The 16402-nt window shown below is 42.2% G+C and overlaps 1 protein-coding gene across 1 annotated transcript in view; it reads right to left on the bottom strand.

Moving 5' to 3' along the window:
• KCNB2 (potassium voltage-gated channel subfamily B member 2) overlaps positions 1 to 15562 on the bottom strand; it is a 189774-nt gene extending 174212 nt beyond the window's left edge. Inside the window, exon 1 of the mRNA XM_057426203.1 lies at positions 15083 to 15562. The gene's annotated coding sequence lies outside the window, so the exon portion shown is untranslated. The remainder of the gene's footprint in view (positions 1 to 15082) is intronic.
• Positions 15563 to 16402: the final 840 nt, after the last annotated feature.

Raw genomic sequence — 16402 nt, 5'->3', positions numbered from 1 at the left:
GGTTTGTTTAATCCGTTTCTGATACAGTCATATTAGCTTAATCTGAATACTTACCAACTGGTTTGTGAGGTGTGCTAATGGAAACATTAAAGGGATAACCATAAGGGAAAAGTGAGACAGGGAAAACCTTTCCGTTCAATGAAAAACTCAAATTTGGGAGATACTGAAACTGAGTAAAACAATTAGAGCGTATCAAAATCTCCTGTGAAACTAAACTGCTTCCCTCTCTCCCCCAGCTCAAATCTTGATTTGCTGTATTATTTCATGGCTAAACATTACTCACCAAACAACTGAATTGCCATCCAGACAAGTTAAATTCTCTAGCACTAGACTGTGCTGATGTCTTTACAAATAGGTTAAAAGAATCCTGACTCTCTGAAGCCAACTGACCAGTAATACATGTTATATAGGCAAGGCCTGTGCATACCATTCCTTGGCTCCTCAGAAAGGCTCTTTGCACCCCACTTGTTCACCTGTTAAGTTGCTCCAGGGACAAGACTGCATGACAGGAATCAATAATCTCAGTTTTAATAATACAGAGGTGCATCCTCACTCATTGTGCCTAGTGCTTCAGTGAACTCTGAAGTGAAACTGTACATCACCACATTTGGAGCATCACTATCAAACAGGAAGGAAACCCACCTATTATTTCTACTAGAGTAAATAATTATCTGACACAGCGCTTAAACAATTGCCCAAAAAGGAAGAATGTTGAAAATGCTTAGAGAAGCTTATCTTCCAAGGTAGGAAAGTCCTCCTTAGTAATTTCCCTAAGTTGACATCTCCTCCTCCCATTCTCTCCAAATCAACAATACAACAGTTTGGGGTTTGTTTTTTTCTTGTTTTTTTCTTTTGTTTTGTTTGGTGGAGGGATTTTTGTTTGCTTTTTGTGAAATAACTCCAGCTTAAAAAAGCATTTGATGTGAACAAGAATTTGATCCTCTTTGCAGAGTAAGCAGGAAGGTTGTGATGGAAGGGATTGTTAAATATATCAGAGGTAAACACCAGGGAGGGAGAAGAACCATTTGTACTAAAGGACCATGATGGCACAAGAATGAGTACAAACTCACCTTGAAAAAAGGTGGAAATCTGAAAAGGAATTAGAAGGTCACAAAGACTAGATCCCTGTCAGAAAAGCAAGGATCTAGAATAATTACTAGAAGTATCAGGAAAAGCAAAGAATTATTTCAGCATGTCATCTGAAATGCTTATGACAGTGTGGACTACGTTTCTCGTGGAAAATTACTAAACCTCATTATATCTAAACCTTAGAAGTTCCTTCACCAACAGCTAACATAACAATAAGGCTCAGCCATGTATCATAGAAGTATTAACAGACATCCCTGTTCAAAAACATCAGAGAAAAGGAAAATTACCCATCAGAGTAATATTTACAGCTAGACTATTTATTTTTTTTATTGCTTGATTGATAACTCACTGCCTACTAACCCCTATGATGGCAACAGCCTGATAGAGCAGCATGTTAGCAGTTTCACTGTAAAGCTGAATCTACTTCAAAAAAACACTAGAGCTAAAATATTCTGCCTTTTTCCACCCTGCCTCCAGCACTGCACTGTGAAGCTCCCTCCTGATCTACCAGCGCAACCCAGAGCACCTCTGTGCCTATTTACATGAGGGTTTAAGCCTGTAACATTTACCTTCATTCATGAAAAAGATAAGCTGATAACTTCACTTGCAAAGATAAATGTCACATCAAAATCAAAGCCCGACATCAGTAGGTTTACATAACATATATTCCTTTTTGTTGTGTTTGGTTTGCGTTTTGCTTTTTTTTGTCTTAGGATGATTTTTTTCTCTGTTTTGACCCTCTTTCTCATTGCCTTTGATGGAAGGGTTGATGGGGGGGCTTCTCATAAAGGGGGGACTCAAATCTTTGCAAAGTCTCACTAAAGTGTCTCCTAGTGGCCTGTGATGCATTGATCAGTCTTCTGAGACAGAGACAACCACATAAACACTAAGTGGTTATGAGAGGATATTTCTCCACAGAGGAAGCATTTACAATCCTTTCTGAAAAAATCCCTTTAGATTTTAATGTACAATGATGTTTCGCCTTTAAAGGATGTCTTGCATAACAAACCCCAACAATTTAAGAAATTCGTAGAGAGGTTCTGTCATTCTCCATGAAATCAGACAAGTCTTCAGGCAGTTTCTACAGAGGTTCTCTAATTTATTCACCACTGAATCTCAGGGATGACTTCTTGTTTCGAATTAATACTTGTACCCTAATATTAGCAATATCGAGTAAAACACAGTAAAAATCAAGCACTCGATCTGATTAATCTTCAGTTACCCATATCCTCATTTGCTCTTCTGACTACAAAAACTAAAGATAGACAAAACTATGCATTGGTTTAGCTTTTGTGCAGTGTAGTTACCACACAGATTTGCTAAACAATGTGAAATTATAGTGTCACCAAGACTGGTCTAAAGCTGATAAAACATTTTCTGATTTGTCAGTATAATTACTGGTTGCATCTTCCTACTTGAGGAGATGTGGCTTTTCTGAAAAGTTTTAAAAATCCTGGTTAACTGTTGTCATACTGAAGTCAGCAGTGAAAAAAACACTAAGTTTAGTGTTGAGAAGACTGGATCCAAGGTGCTGTGTGTGTATGTATGTAATAAGGGATGAACCAGCATTCACAACATGAATCTCTGAAAGGATCAAGAGAAAAGAAAGCATTTTCCCAAATGAAGAATCTTAAAATGTGAGGGCTATTTTTGCCTTTTTTCAGAGTTCCTTTCATTGAAATACATACAAGTAACAGACTACACAACTTAAAAAAAAACCATAAAAATTATAAAAAAATCTTTGGTTTGCTCCCTAAGTGCCTTTCATCACACCTTGCTTTGTTTTCTGCTGATACTTTATATAAATTTCTTCCTGCACAGCTTTTTCTCAAGCCTGGACTACAGAGCTTGAGTATTTGAGTATTCAGTAAATATAGAGTATTTAACTGTGCTTTTAACAAAAACATAATCAATAGCCTCTCCTTTAACCACCAAACATTTTTAACTTTATAATCCACTTTCACACAGATCTTCCTTTATAACAAAATGATGCAAGTGAGGTTACCTTTAAATTTCATTAAATAAACTTTCTAGATTTTAGCTACTGCACTTAATCCAGGATACTGTAATTCTTGTCCTAAGGAGGGTTAAAATATTTTTCAGTCTAATTTATTGCCTTAATCTTTTGTCTGTGTGTAACTCCACCATGCACTTTGTCCACCATGGGCTTGTGAGAACTGTGACTATCCCTCAGCAGGCAAGCAGAGCCAGTCTGCTGCTCATCAGCACTGCTTAGCAATCAGTGGAGAAACACAAATTCTAACCACAGATACATAAAAGCAACTCCAGACGAACCCTGTATTCTGTCCTTGCAACAATACAATTACTTTGTAGGCAAATACCTGTAATACTGAATAAAACTCTTCTGAATCAAAGCCAATTCTCTGCATTAAGTAAAAGTTAAAACTGCGAAGACTACTACTCAAAAAGCTAGGGAAAGCCAGAACAAAGGTTGTCTTCCCTCACACCGTATGTGTACAGCTTTTAATGGTAGTGATTCTCCCCATGACTTCTGCTTTGAGTGAAAGGGTAATTTTTTACCTTTTCCTCCTTCTCCTTCAGTATTTGGCCTCTGATGTTATTTAGCATGTCCTACTGCAAGCCCAACCCTACACACAAAGTCCTGAATTTCCCTCAGGGAGCTCTCATTATCCTACCTGAATACTTCCAGGGCATCTCAAAGTTTCCCTTCTCAACGTCACTAGGAGGCTGTTACTACCATTTCTTTATAATGGAGAAATGAAGGTCACCGGTGCCTGAAGTATCCATTAGTTTTGGCTGCTTAAACTGAGATAACTGTATGCAGAGTCCTTAGCATTTTTATCACGTTTGATGGGCATGCCTACATGAGCAGATTAAACCCTCTGGCAGGCGAACTCAGTTGCCTGTGCCATCATGCTGCCGGAGCATGGCACAGTTAGGACTCTCCTGAATCATTTGCAGGGATGGCTGGAGATTCACCATGCTCCAAGGTCTGCGCCTAATAAGTGGTTTGCACAGCCATCTGCTTTGGAGCCTAGGTGAGTTTAACCGCACACACTGAGGTTACCATGCCAGCTGGCTTGTGCAGCACCAGCCCCTTCCATGGACTCATGCGCAAAACCTTGCTCCAGATAGATTCACATCCAAGCTATTTCTGCATGCCCTAGTCATAAACTTCCTTCCCAAACTTTGCCACAAAAGTTGCACCAAAGAAGGTGGAAATACTACGCTATGTAAGCATGCTGCACTGTCGGATCATGTCCTCCTTGTGCATTTAAAGTGCTGTAAGTAAAGAAGTACATTGTTTATAAAAAAATGCTGTATCATAAGGAACAGGCCCCCAGGAAAGGGGAAAAAATCACTTTGTTCTGATTTTTAAGAGAAAAACTCATTTTTGTCAGAAGATGTCCTTTTGTCAAAACTTGTCAAATTGTTTGCAAGGCAAGACTGTATTAATTCATTTCTTTGCTTTGGAAAGAAATAAAGGAAGTCTTCAACATTTACGTTTATTTAATCTAGATTTCTGTTTATAAATGTAGTGATGTGCTGGGGGTTTTTAAGGTTAAGAAAGCTCTGAATCAAAACAAGACATTTTGAAATTATTGAACAAAATTATTTGAGTGATTCCATTCAATTTTTTTTTTTTGTTTTATTCAGGTCTGGCAATTATAAGATCAATGTTTTTTATCTTTCCAGGCAAAAATGCTCACTGAAATGCAAAAACAATCTGCAGAGATAATTGTTGCATTGGCTAATTTGGCTATTAAAAGTGACTTATTAAAGCGTGACAAAAATACAGGTCTGCAGTCTGTACACAATGTACAGACTTACCAGAAAACAAGGTTTAGCTTTTTGTAAGTGTAACATCAGGGCAGGTTCTGACTGGGCATTAGGAAAGGTTCTTCACAGAGAGGGTGGTCAGACCCTGGAACAGGCTTTCCAGGGAAGGGGTCACAGCACCAAACCTCTCAGAGTTCAAGGAGTGTGAGGACAACACTCTTAGTCATATGGCTTACTCTTCAGTTTTAGGTAGTCCTATGTGGAACAGGGAATTAGACTTGATGATCCTTATGGGTGCCTTCCAATTGGAGATATTCTATGATTCTAACAAGCCTGTGCCCACCTCAGTGCCTGACTCTTGAGGCCTATAACCTGGGATACAGACAGTTAAGAAAAGGTAGAGCGAGTTAGTTGTGACAAATTAATACATTTCTACTGAGTAAACAAATGTTTAGAGCTTTATATGCTGACTCATTTGGTTGTATAAGTCTACTTTTTCCAACTTCCGCTTTGTTGTAATATCTCTGCTACCACAACTCAGCTATCAAACGTCTGTTCTTTGTTTCAAAATATGAAGGCCTACAGTTTCTTAATGGTGAGTGGTAGGATATTTACTAGTAACGCTTTCCTGTTATTTTAGGTTTAAACAAATGGCTGAGGTGATAGCTAAAACTCTGAATAAAAACATCCTGCAAAAATGAGGTGGTCATTATTTCCATTCCCCACCATTACAGAAATCACATCTCATGCAGTCAAGGATTGGCAAGCATTCAGGCAGCTGAATGTCAGGAAACATGTCCAAGTATTCCTGAGCATCGTGTGTATGTCTCAGATTCAGATCTATATGAAGGAACACACGCATGCACACACAGAGGAGAAGTAGCTGAGCTTTCTTTGATTGTCCAGACTACCAGGGACAGCACCTGGGCTCAAGATCCAGGTCCTCAGATTTGGTCCTCAGAACCAAACAGCTAAAACCACTTGAAGCTACGTGGCCTGAAAGGGGAAAGATGGAGCCTGAGACTGTCTCTCCTGTGACAGAGCTTCCCTGCGAGCAATGGCTGGCTCATGCTAGACCATCAGCATGGTCAGAGCCATTGCTGGTGGGTGGCAAACTGCAAAAGAGCTGGGTCCTTCCATGAGCTAAGACCAAACCACGCCTGAACCCTGAGAGCTCTGCTTTCAGCTATGGATGGGTTGGTCTGTGGAAAACAAGATCTTACTTTCAGAATAAATCCTGCAAAACCAGCTCTTGGGGCGTTACTATGGATAACTGGTCTAAAAATGATGATTATTTCTATTTCATGAAAGACCTCACAGATGATTTATTTCTGGTATGTGAAAATTTAAACGCTGGCTGCACAAAGTCTCAGAGATCTGCAGGAAACACTCTAAGATGGGGCCTTTTATAGATGAACTTTTCAAATCGACTAAATCAGTCTGTCTGCTAACTCTCTGTTCTCACCATCTTGAGCACAGAAGTGTCTTTTAGATGGATGAGCTGAAGTTCACCGAGTAGCAGCAGACTCAGAGGCTTTATATGTTCCCTAGGAGCCTTGGATAAGAAAAGCCAGACAGAAATAGGTAAGAACACAAAGACAGAAAAAGAGGGATAGTATAACACATCTGAAATCTTGCAGTCACACAACCTTGGCAGTTTTGGCCTGAGTTTTCTAACTATGCCAACAGCACTTGCAATTACTTACTGCAGCTTGTACTCAAGGTAAAGGCTCATGGGTGGGCCCTAAACTCCAATACTCCTAGACTAGTTGTCTACTACTGTGGACAACTTTACACCAAAAGGCTAAATGCTCTTAAACTCAGAGGATCATAGAACAGTTTGGGTTGGAAGGGACCTTAAATATCATCTAGCTCCTTGACAGTGTCCAGTGTAATTTTACTCCAAGACTCACAATTTAGGACTCAAGTGGCCTCTTTGAGTAGGACCTCACCACAGCTCTGGAGCTGAGAGCTGGGTTTGGAGCACTGAGGATTCAAGTGAGGGATGAATGTGGCTTTGCAGTCTGTCGCAGCACTGAATTAAGATCACCACCAGCGTTTGCTCCAGACCAGCTCCAGTTCTCTGTCTTTCCCTTATTAGCAATGCTCTGCTGTTGGTGCTTGTGACAAGCCTGGCTATATGATCCTTAGAAAATATTCCTGATGCATTCCTGCTTGGTTTAAAAAAACAGTTGCATTTCCATTGCACCCCAGGTTGAAGCATCTCTTGTTTAGGATGTAATTGTCTGTCATGTCTGCACTTTACTATTTATGTTTACAATCGGTTGCTAAGGACTGAGGCATTGCTTTAGCCAAAGATACTGTCTTTCACTGCGTATTTATCCTTCCCTGGAAATTTTAGAGGAGATGAGCTGTCACAGACAAGTACGAGGCCAAATGGCAGATCATTTTCTTTAATTTCAAACAACCAGATATTACAGAAATGTGGTTATGTAAGATCCTTATTTTCAGGGCTAAATCAGACTACATACTTATATCCTGACTAGCACTCTGGATCCACAGTTTTGATGGGTGCTTCCATACAGTTCTTTAAGAATGTACAGGTATTACATATACAGGATACAGTAATAACAATAAATAGATTACTACTAATAAATCAGAGTTTTTAATTGCAATTTATTCATCCATTACTTCTTTTTTTTTATTGCATTGTACTGCATTAAGATGATGGAGGAGGTTGTCAACACATCATCTGCTCTTTTAGGAGGTGCTATTGTAACCAGTTGTCCTAAAACAATTAGTTTTAGGGCTATTCTGAACAAGCTATCTTCTGTAACCCTTCTGTCTTCTACAACTGCCTACCAATAACAGTGCTGCCAACTAGCTGAAAGCACTGAGGAACTTCACAGATGTCTTTTTGTTTTCCCGAAGAAAAGCTTGCACAGTGTGGTACTGAATGATGATTCTACGTTTCTAGAGAGGGAAATATTACACAATATATAATATTATCCTATAGACAAGAGGATGATGTCTGAAGCAATGAGGCATATTGAGAAGGGTCAGATTTTATCTGTCTCTGAATGAAACTGCAGCCAAAACTCTGACGCTTTGTCCAGAATCATAGCATAATGTTTGAAAGGATAAGCATGCACCACCACCATCCTAGATCTACAACTAAGGAAAACATGGTTGTATTCTTAAATGACTTCTTTGGAAACGAAAACATTTGAGTTCAGTTGCTGCCTCTCTCAAAGATTTCACTGTGAGCCATTTCTAGCTGGACCAATCCCACATTTAATCAAGGAAAATTAACAAAAACACCTAGACAACAGATAGGAAGAGATATGGCCAACAACCTCAGTTTGAGATGGGCAGATTTACTGAAGAGATGTGTGCCTCATCCCTGTCACTCTGCCCAGCAGGAGTACAGCCTATGCTCCTGTCTTTGGTGCTTCATGAAAGCATTGATGCTGGAAGGAATGAATCAAAGCCTTGATTTTTGCATGAGTCAATTCTGGCATGTGCCTTTGTATATACCTGGAAATGTCCTCAAGGTCACAGCATCACCAAGTCTTCAGAAAAAGCTTTCAGCATTAAAAATTAAGACAAATTTCAGGCTAGGCTTGATTCTGGAGAATTCATCCCTTCAATGTTTTGAGTTCTTAAACCCTTTTTTTGGGTTTTAAACCCATTTTGAGTTCTTGAATCCCTTGGGAAAAAAAACAAAACAAAACAAAAAAACACCACAAACTACTACTAAAAATTGTTGTGCAAGTCCTATGACAATTTGTCATCTTATTTTGCCATCTGAGACAAGCAGTCATCTGGAAAGCCAAAAACTTTTGAGTCCTGACCTTATCTACAGTGTTTTGGTTAGGGTACAGCTGGGTAAGGGAGAGCTGCTCTCAGGAACTCCTGTTTAACATTGTAGAGAAGAAGCTACACTTCGTTTTCATACTGACCTTTAGTCCTACCATTAGTGGAAACAGCATAAGTTTTGGAAAGCAGAATGTCAAGCCTAAAGGCAGCTGATACCACGAATGTTGACATTTTTCACCCACAAACTGACCTAACAATAGAAAAAAGTTAAGGGCTCACTATCATGCCCAGCCCCATGCTGCTGTTGCTATAATTCTGAAATCAAAACAGGCTAAAAGGAAAGTTTTTATAAAACTGCCTCTATAAATTAATTTATTTACCTCTATCAAGCCAAAATGTATTTTTGAAAGCCACAGCATCCTCTTAAAAAATGTGCTTCATCAGAGCTATTAGTTCAGGGTTTCTAATATTAAACATCCAAGACCGAAGTTCAAAGATGGGTTTGGGAACCTCTGAGGCAGGTCAGAAGAAGACTCCTGTCCAAGCTCAGTGCATAAGCAGGATCAAAAGGGACACAACTCACCCACATGATATTGAGAGCCTCAAAACCTCCTCTTATAAGAGGCATGTAAAGCATGGTTTCAGTTCAAAAGAACTGAACAAGGTCCACTCTTTTCAACACACATCTTGAGTTGGTGCTAACAACCTACTCATGTAATTGGCAGGTTATTAAAAATTCACCCAAGGACCACGTTCATGCCCAGTGACTCAAACCTGCAGTTTGGATTTTGTAGGCTACTGCTGTATCAGTAACCCCCAGGATGGCTGCTGGGATGGAAAAAACTCTTCCCATTCCTTTGGAACACGAATGAGGCAGCCAGCATTTAGAAAGGAACAGTCATGAGCCTGTAGCTGAGGGGTATGAATAGTTCTTTGGCTGGGGTGAACCTTGGATTACAAAAGGTGAAATATTTTTTTTGCATCATGTTTATCTAAGAAAGGCATAAAAGCTTGATTTTTCTCAGTGAGTACCCTAACCACAAGGCTACCGAACAAAAGCCAGACATTTTTGCCTCTACTACATGATTTAGAAAGACATTGGAGCAGTCAAATATTCTCATCCCTTCTGTAGCTCAAGGGTAGCAGAATATACCCAGCACTGCTAATGCTACTTTAATGACATGTCTAAATAGGGACTAAAGTGGCTATCGATAGCCAGGTACCCAGCACTGTTAATGCTACTTTAATGACATGACTATAATAAGGACTAAAGTGGCTATTGGTAGCCAGGCTAGTCCTGAATATAAATTCAAGCACAAGGCCTACCCAGTTGAGAAATTTACTCTATGTCAGCAAGAACGAGAATGAAGAAAGCATGAGATGGAAATATTCTAGTATGCAAGACCTTCCAGATGGCACTGCTGTCAAGGTAGATCAACTCTGTGTGCTATTAATCTCAGCAACCACTGGATAAGCACGTACAATAGTGTCATTCATAGCTTTGAGATTCAAGGCTAATTAGGCCAGTTCAATGTTTTGAGTCTGCTTAAATACATTAGTGGGATTCTCCTAGCTGCTGCTGCCTGCCAGCACTTTCTGCTCAAATTGTCTCTGGATCTCTCTGGTATATGTAAATTTACACTGAACTTATGGCTGTAAGTTATAGCAGCATCATGCAGTCATTTGAGTGTATGTACAGCTGATCTGAGGTCATCAACCCTGAGTGTATGTACAGCTGATCTTAGGCCATCAACCTCATTTACCTTGTAGGTAAACCAAAACCTTACACTTTTAAGAGGGCAAAAGACACAACTGAAAAGTCTGTAAAAAGCAGCATTATGGCCTCATTTTAAGTTGATGAGTTTGGTTGCAATTTTTACTTCTATGTATTAAAAATGCAGCTAATTTTCTCAAAGTTAACTACTGGTAAAAAGTACTGTGAAAAACTATTTTATGAGCTGCCTTGAGATGTGTTATTAATGCTCTCAGGCAAATTTATTCTGTATTTGGATTGTACAGCCATAATTGATTTCTCTTTCTTAACTTGTTGGGCAATCAGGGGGAGAAGCTCATCTCCAGTGTCATCAAAGAAGATTATGTTTGAGAGCTTTGTTCGGTTAATTATCAGCACAGCTTTGCATTCATTTCCTTGTTACATGGTTTTACCTGAAGGGCTGATGTTTATTTCCTAATAAGCTAATACCAAAATATAATGGCAGCATGAAGAATACCCTGCAATAGCAAGCATGACTTCCCAAGGAGAAGCACTGACCAGCATAAAGCCTTCTCCAGAAACAAGTACTGGTGCTGTGCTAAGAGAACTGCTTGCCCCCCACACCCCATCTAGGCTTTGTTCTCACACAATGTTGCAGTGTACTGTGGTTCCCCTGTCATGGGGAAGGTAAATAGGTAGATTGCCATGGTTCTGTGTAAAGACTACAACTGCTGCTTATCACAGCCTACTCCTAAATACTCAGAGCTGCATTATGCCAGCATGACATATATTATTTATTAGCTAATATATTGTTGTTCTGACTCTCTTGCTGCTGCCAGCAGTGATGCTACTGACTACTCTTTATAGTCATCCGGAGAAGGAATAGGGCCGTACAGAAGCCAGACACCTAAGTCACAGCTGATCTACCATTACGGCTAAATATAGATTTCCTGCATTAGAAACAAATAAATTAAAAACCCCACCAATTTTAGTGGCCTAAGACTTTTCCATTACTGTTTCCATATTGCTTATGCGGTCACCATAATCCATGAGCAGGTGCATTCAAAATAATACTCATTATTTACTGATGACACAGTTAACATCATATTTTCATGCTGGTGGAAAAAAAAGAAGTAGCTCCTTAGTTTAAAAATTACTCCGTTTGCTCCAGCCTTCCAGCCTTGGAAGAAGGAAATGCATTGAACAGTAAACAAGTGAAACTACAGGAGGACATCAATGTGCGACTTGTACTGAAGTTTCTGCATGTGCTCTAACAAGCACCAGGCAGGAAAGACAAAAAGCAGAACAGCCTTTGCAGTCCTTCCAGCTTTAAAGGAGTAGTTTTAAGCTTAATAGATTTAAAATATCTTGGCTGATGCATATTATATCTAAGGCTTTTATGGTATTTAGTGATCTGGGAAGCTATACTGGGACTGCAGTTATACCTATAGCTAACCCAGATAAGAAACTTCCAAGCTCTATTCAATAAAAAATTGAGTTGTTCAGTTTCTCGTTTCAATTTTTATATTTAATCACACAATTGAACATATATGCATTTTACTTAGACTGATTATTACGGTATGCAATATATCTAAAATGCCAGAATACTCAAAATAATGAAATTCTTTCCAAATCCTTCCCATATAGCCAGAGAATTATAGATAAACATAGGAACCTATGGGGTTGTACAAAAGTCTGTATTTACAATAGGAGAAAGATCTAAAAATCTAGTCTATAATGTCCCATGCTATTCATTTTCACAGTATCCCACAGAACACTGCTTCATGATTTTGAGATCTCTGCAATTAAAAATTGAAAATTTATTTTGATTTACAGTTAAAATTATCATTAGGAAGTAGATCCTCATTTCTACCTGCTAAAATGAGAACTAAAACAACATTTCTCAAAGATTTATTATAAAATCCAAGCAATGGAATTCCCAGTGGCACTACCTCAGCAGTAACTGTAAGAGAAAGACGCCACTTACTTATGAGAAATAAAAAATATTTTCTCTTAGGGTGTTCATATCCTGATAAGAGTAGAAACAGCACAACTCAACAAAGTAAACAACAGCCTGTTTTTATCATTCACCCAAGTTTATAGTGTTCATACAGCTATTAGGTAAAAACCTTATTTCTAAAAATGAAGACTCCTATAGCAATACTATAAAAAAGGGAAAGAACTTTCAGAGGCAATTGCTATTTAACTCCCAAGAGCTGTGAGCATATAGTTGCTGGGTCAGAAGGTATTATGCAATAACACGATGAGTTAACAGAAATTACCTCTGAAAACATCCCAAAAAATCACTTTTAGAATGCATGTATGTCTACTCTGATGAAGCTGAAGTGCCTCGCAACTTTTAGCATTCCCTTTTCTGGCTCCCAGCTTTCCCTCCTGGTCTCGGCTTGTTCAGAGCAGCAGGTCTGGACTCTGGAAGAGCAGACACCTTTAGAGGGGTCTGCAGCAGCATCCCAAAGCACCACCACCCTTTCCAGTCACTGTCCCCCTCTCTGGAAACTTCACCTCCCATTCATTCACTCCTTTCCTCTAAACCATGCAAAGCTGAGACCAGAACAGCCCCTCCCTAGTGTGATGTTTATATAAGAACAACATACAGAGTAAAACACAGACTGAAACATCCTCAAGCAGGTAGCTTTAAATATAGTAGCGCCATGAAAACTATTTTACCTGTACATGTAGTGACATGAAGCCCAAGGAAGTCACATAAGATCAAGATTTTTTTCTAGAAGTCACAGTAGCAAGCTGTTTGGCAGAATCCCAAATGCTGGCAAGAAAGCTATCGTAAATCCCGACTCCTAGCTTTGCCTTGAATGGCAAGCCAGAATTTGCCAATTAACTTGTACTTACAAAAAAAGGCTGAGCACGAATAAATAAATACATAGGATATGGTATCATTACGGCAACGGGACATTTCAGAATGCTGAAGCCAATGGAAATGCTCAGGCTGAAGCATACTGATCCAAACAGCACTTCTCCCTCATCTCGAGATGAAGATGTTTTTGTTTTTACTGTCTGCATATGTCTGAATGAGGACAACCTGCTGAGCAACAGTGACAGCGTCCAGCTGAGAAAGAAGGAGGCGAGAGGAATTTGAACGCTGTTGTGAGAGCTGCCTGTGGAAGCATCATTAAAATAAATAAATAAAGAAAGAATACAAAACCCAAAATCACAACAAGGCAGCTGCAAGTCCGAAGAAGGCTGTGCGAAAAGATGATTTATCAGTTGTTTGAGTGGAAAAGACAGCAGCGTTAAGAACCAGCAACAAACTTTTCTTGTGTACTGCACCTCATCTCTCTGGTAAAGATTTCCAGAGCTCTCCTAGGACATCTTGGGTGATCCCAGAGCAAGCAGATCTCACAAGCAGCATGTACTCACTCACGCTGCTCCCCTCCAAGTTTCTAGTAAAACTCCCTGGGAAGGAGGACTGTACCCCAGGCTTGGTTGGACACTTAGTTCCTCAGACCTTGCCTAGCCTCTGAGGCTTGGTGCTAGCTCGGCACTAACTTGGATATGGCTCACCAGCTGAGCAAACTTGAACTCTTGAATGTTTTTAAAGTAAAACCTCACCAGACAGGCTTTTCCCACTCCTAAACCAGCCCAGCCACACTGCTGTTCTTCCTTTTCTAAACCAATCCTGGCAGCTCCTCAGAGCTACAGGATGGGGTCACTGAAATCCTTTGCTTAGGTGTCCTTTCAATAGCAAGGTCTCGAAGACTCTGTATTTGTTAAGGAATGTTGCCTCCACCTGATGCTACTGATACTTTCCTTTTTACACAAACACGTAAAAAGAGACAATTTTGGCAGTGATGATAGAGGTGGTCTCATCTGCAACGAGTTAAAATGCCCAAGAAACCACAAATATACCACTTATTTGTATCTTAATCATTATGTAACTTGAATGAAGTCCAAGACCTGCTATAAATATGGAGAGTACATACATAGCTTATAAACAAAGGTCTACCTTCAGCTGGGCAGTGAAATTCTGATAGAAGAAACACTGGCTGGCTTGTGGAAACCACACAGCTAACATGCTTTTTTATAAAGAGCTTTGGATTTTAAATCTAGGGGACTGACAGAACGCTACATATCTACAGGAAACATATATGCAAGTATATTTCAGACTAGCACAATGCTACAGTTTTTTCTTTTTGACAGGGGATTTTTCAGTCCACGCGTAGATGGTGTAATTCAAATGACAACTATCTACCGAGAATGCTGAGGGTTTCTATCATCAGGTTCCCACAAGCACTATTAGAGCATCGGAAACAAATGACGAGCCTTTATCTTTAAAGCTCACCCACGGCAGGAGGTAGAATACTACGAAATGTCATTTCCCCCCACCCCCCTCCGCCTTCAGCAGCTCTGAAGGAACGAAAATACAAGCCGCGGTTTCCAGAGCACTCCAACGTTAGGGCTGCTTTGCTCTCCCTCCAACTGATCCCGCTACATGGGGAGAAACCCCCGTGTGGGTCCGGCTCCTCCCGGGGGGCTCTCCCCGCTTCGCCGGGGGCGCGCAGCGCGGCGGGGGCGCGCCCGGGGCTCCCGGGGCTCCCCGAGGGAGAGTCGCGCTCCCGGCCCGCCGGGGCCAGCCGGCAGCTTTCGCCTCCCTCGCAACTCCCATCACGGGGAGAGGCGAGGATGACTCGGTCTCTCAAGAATATACACAAATAGAACCCGAAGGCAGCCGCCGGTGGAAGAGAGGTGCCCGTCTCTTACCTTGCTCTGCGGGCGGCCGGGGCACCGCCGGGGGCTGGAGGAGGGATTCCCCGGCGCTGGCAGGGGCTGCGCGGGCTTCCCCGAGCACTGCGCGGCCGCCAAAGCCACGGCGAGAGGTTTGTTTTGGTCGCTCCTTACCGGGGAGGATTTTGTTCTACGTTCCCGGCTCCACATCACCGCCCCCCCCAGCACGGAAAGGACCGGGGGTGGAAACACCACGGCAAAGGCATCTCCCTCCTACCCCCGGAGATGGAAAGCCGCCGAGCAAGCAGCGCGGCGAGCGGCTGGGGTGGCGGGCGGAGAGCGGGGGGGGGGAGACCGCGGGAGGAGAGGGGGAGATAAAAGCCGACCCCGCGGTGCCCTCGCCCCACTGTAATCCCCGGCTGCATGCGAGCTGCCGGCTGCCGCCGCGGCCGCCCGTGTCTGCGGCTGTGCGCGGCGGAGGGGTGGGGGGGGGGCACGGACGCTCCCGGACGGGGCACGCGGGGCTTCCCCCGCACCCCCTCCGCGCCCCCCGCGCCGCCCTCCGCCCGGCTGCTAGCACACCCTAGCACAGCGCCCGCTGCTCGCTCACTGGCCGGGCGGGGGGTGCGCACACACATGTGCAGGCAACACAGACACTGTACAAATGCTACAGTCAAGGGATACGCACACTCATGCACATGCATGCATACACACGTACACAGCTAACCAACCGCGGTGCGGGATGTGCGCACACACATGCACAAACACACAACCCACGCTACCCTCCCTCAGACAGGGGATCCCCCACTCAGGCAAGGGTTCACCCACATTAACACTCCCAAATGGAATGAGCACACCCCTTGAGACCTCCCCACACACCTCCTTCACAGACAGGGAACGTATACACACACACTTCCATATATTACCTTCCTCCAACACACATAACCTCCCCACACCACCTTGTCCTGTCAGTGGTACACACACTGCACCATCCCTCCCGTCTTGTCTTTTCCCCTTCCCCAGCCCAGGCAGGGCATAGCACACAACACACAACACACAACTCATGACACGGGTGTTCCCCAACTCCAGCTGACAACCTGACAGCCGCAGCCCAGCCTTGCTGTTGGCAAGCAGGGGGCTTGCCGAGGGCAGACCCCCCCGGCAGAGGAGCAGTGCCCGGGGGTGAGTCAGGACCCTTCGCAGGATGGGTACTCACACAGTTCTGTCATCAAGTCTTGATGGGGTAGCAGACTGCTATCAAGGCTTCAGCTACCCCTGCTGCCTCTTCCTCCCTCCCATAAGGTTTAATAGTTCTTCTTTATTGCTTTTTAATGGGAAGTCCTTCATCATTCCCAA

The sequence above is a fragment of the Pezoporus wallicus genome, unplaced genomic scaffold (genome assembly GCF_028554395.1).
Source record: "Pezoporus wallicus isolate ANWC-B61680 ecotype Strahan unplaced genomic scaffold, APGP_CSIRO_Pwel_v1 contig_4131, whole genome shotgun sequence".
In the NCBI taxonomy this organism is placed as follows: Eukaryota; Metazoa; Chordata; class Aves; order Psittaciformes; family Psittacidae; genus Pezoporus; species Pezoporus wallicus.
Note: the sequence above shows the minus strand (reverse complement) of the source record. Positions and strands in the feature narration are given on the sequence as shown.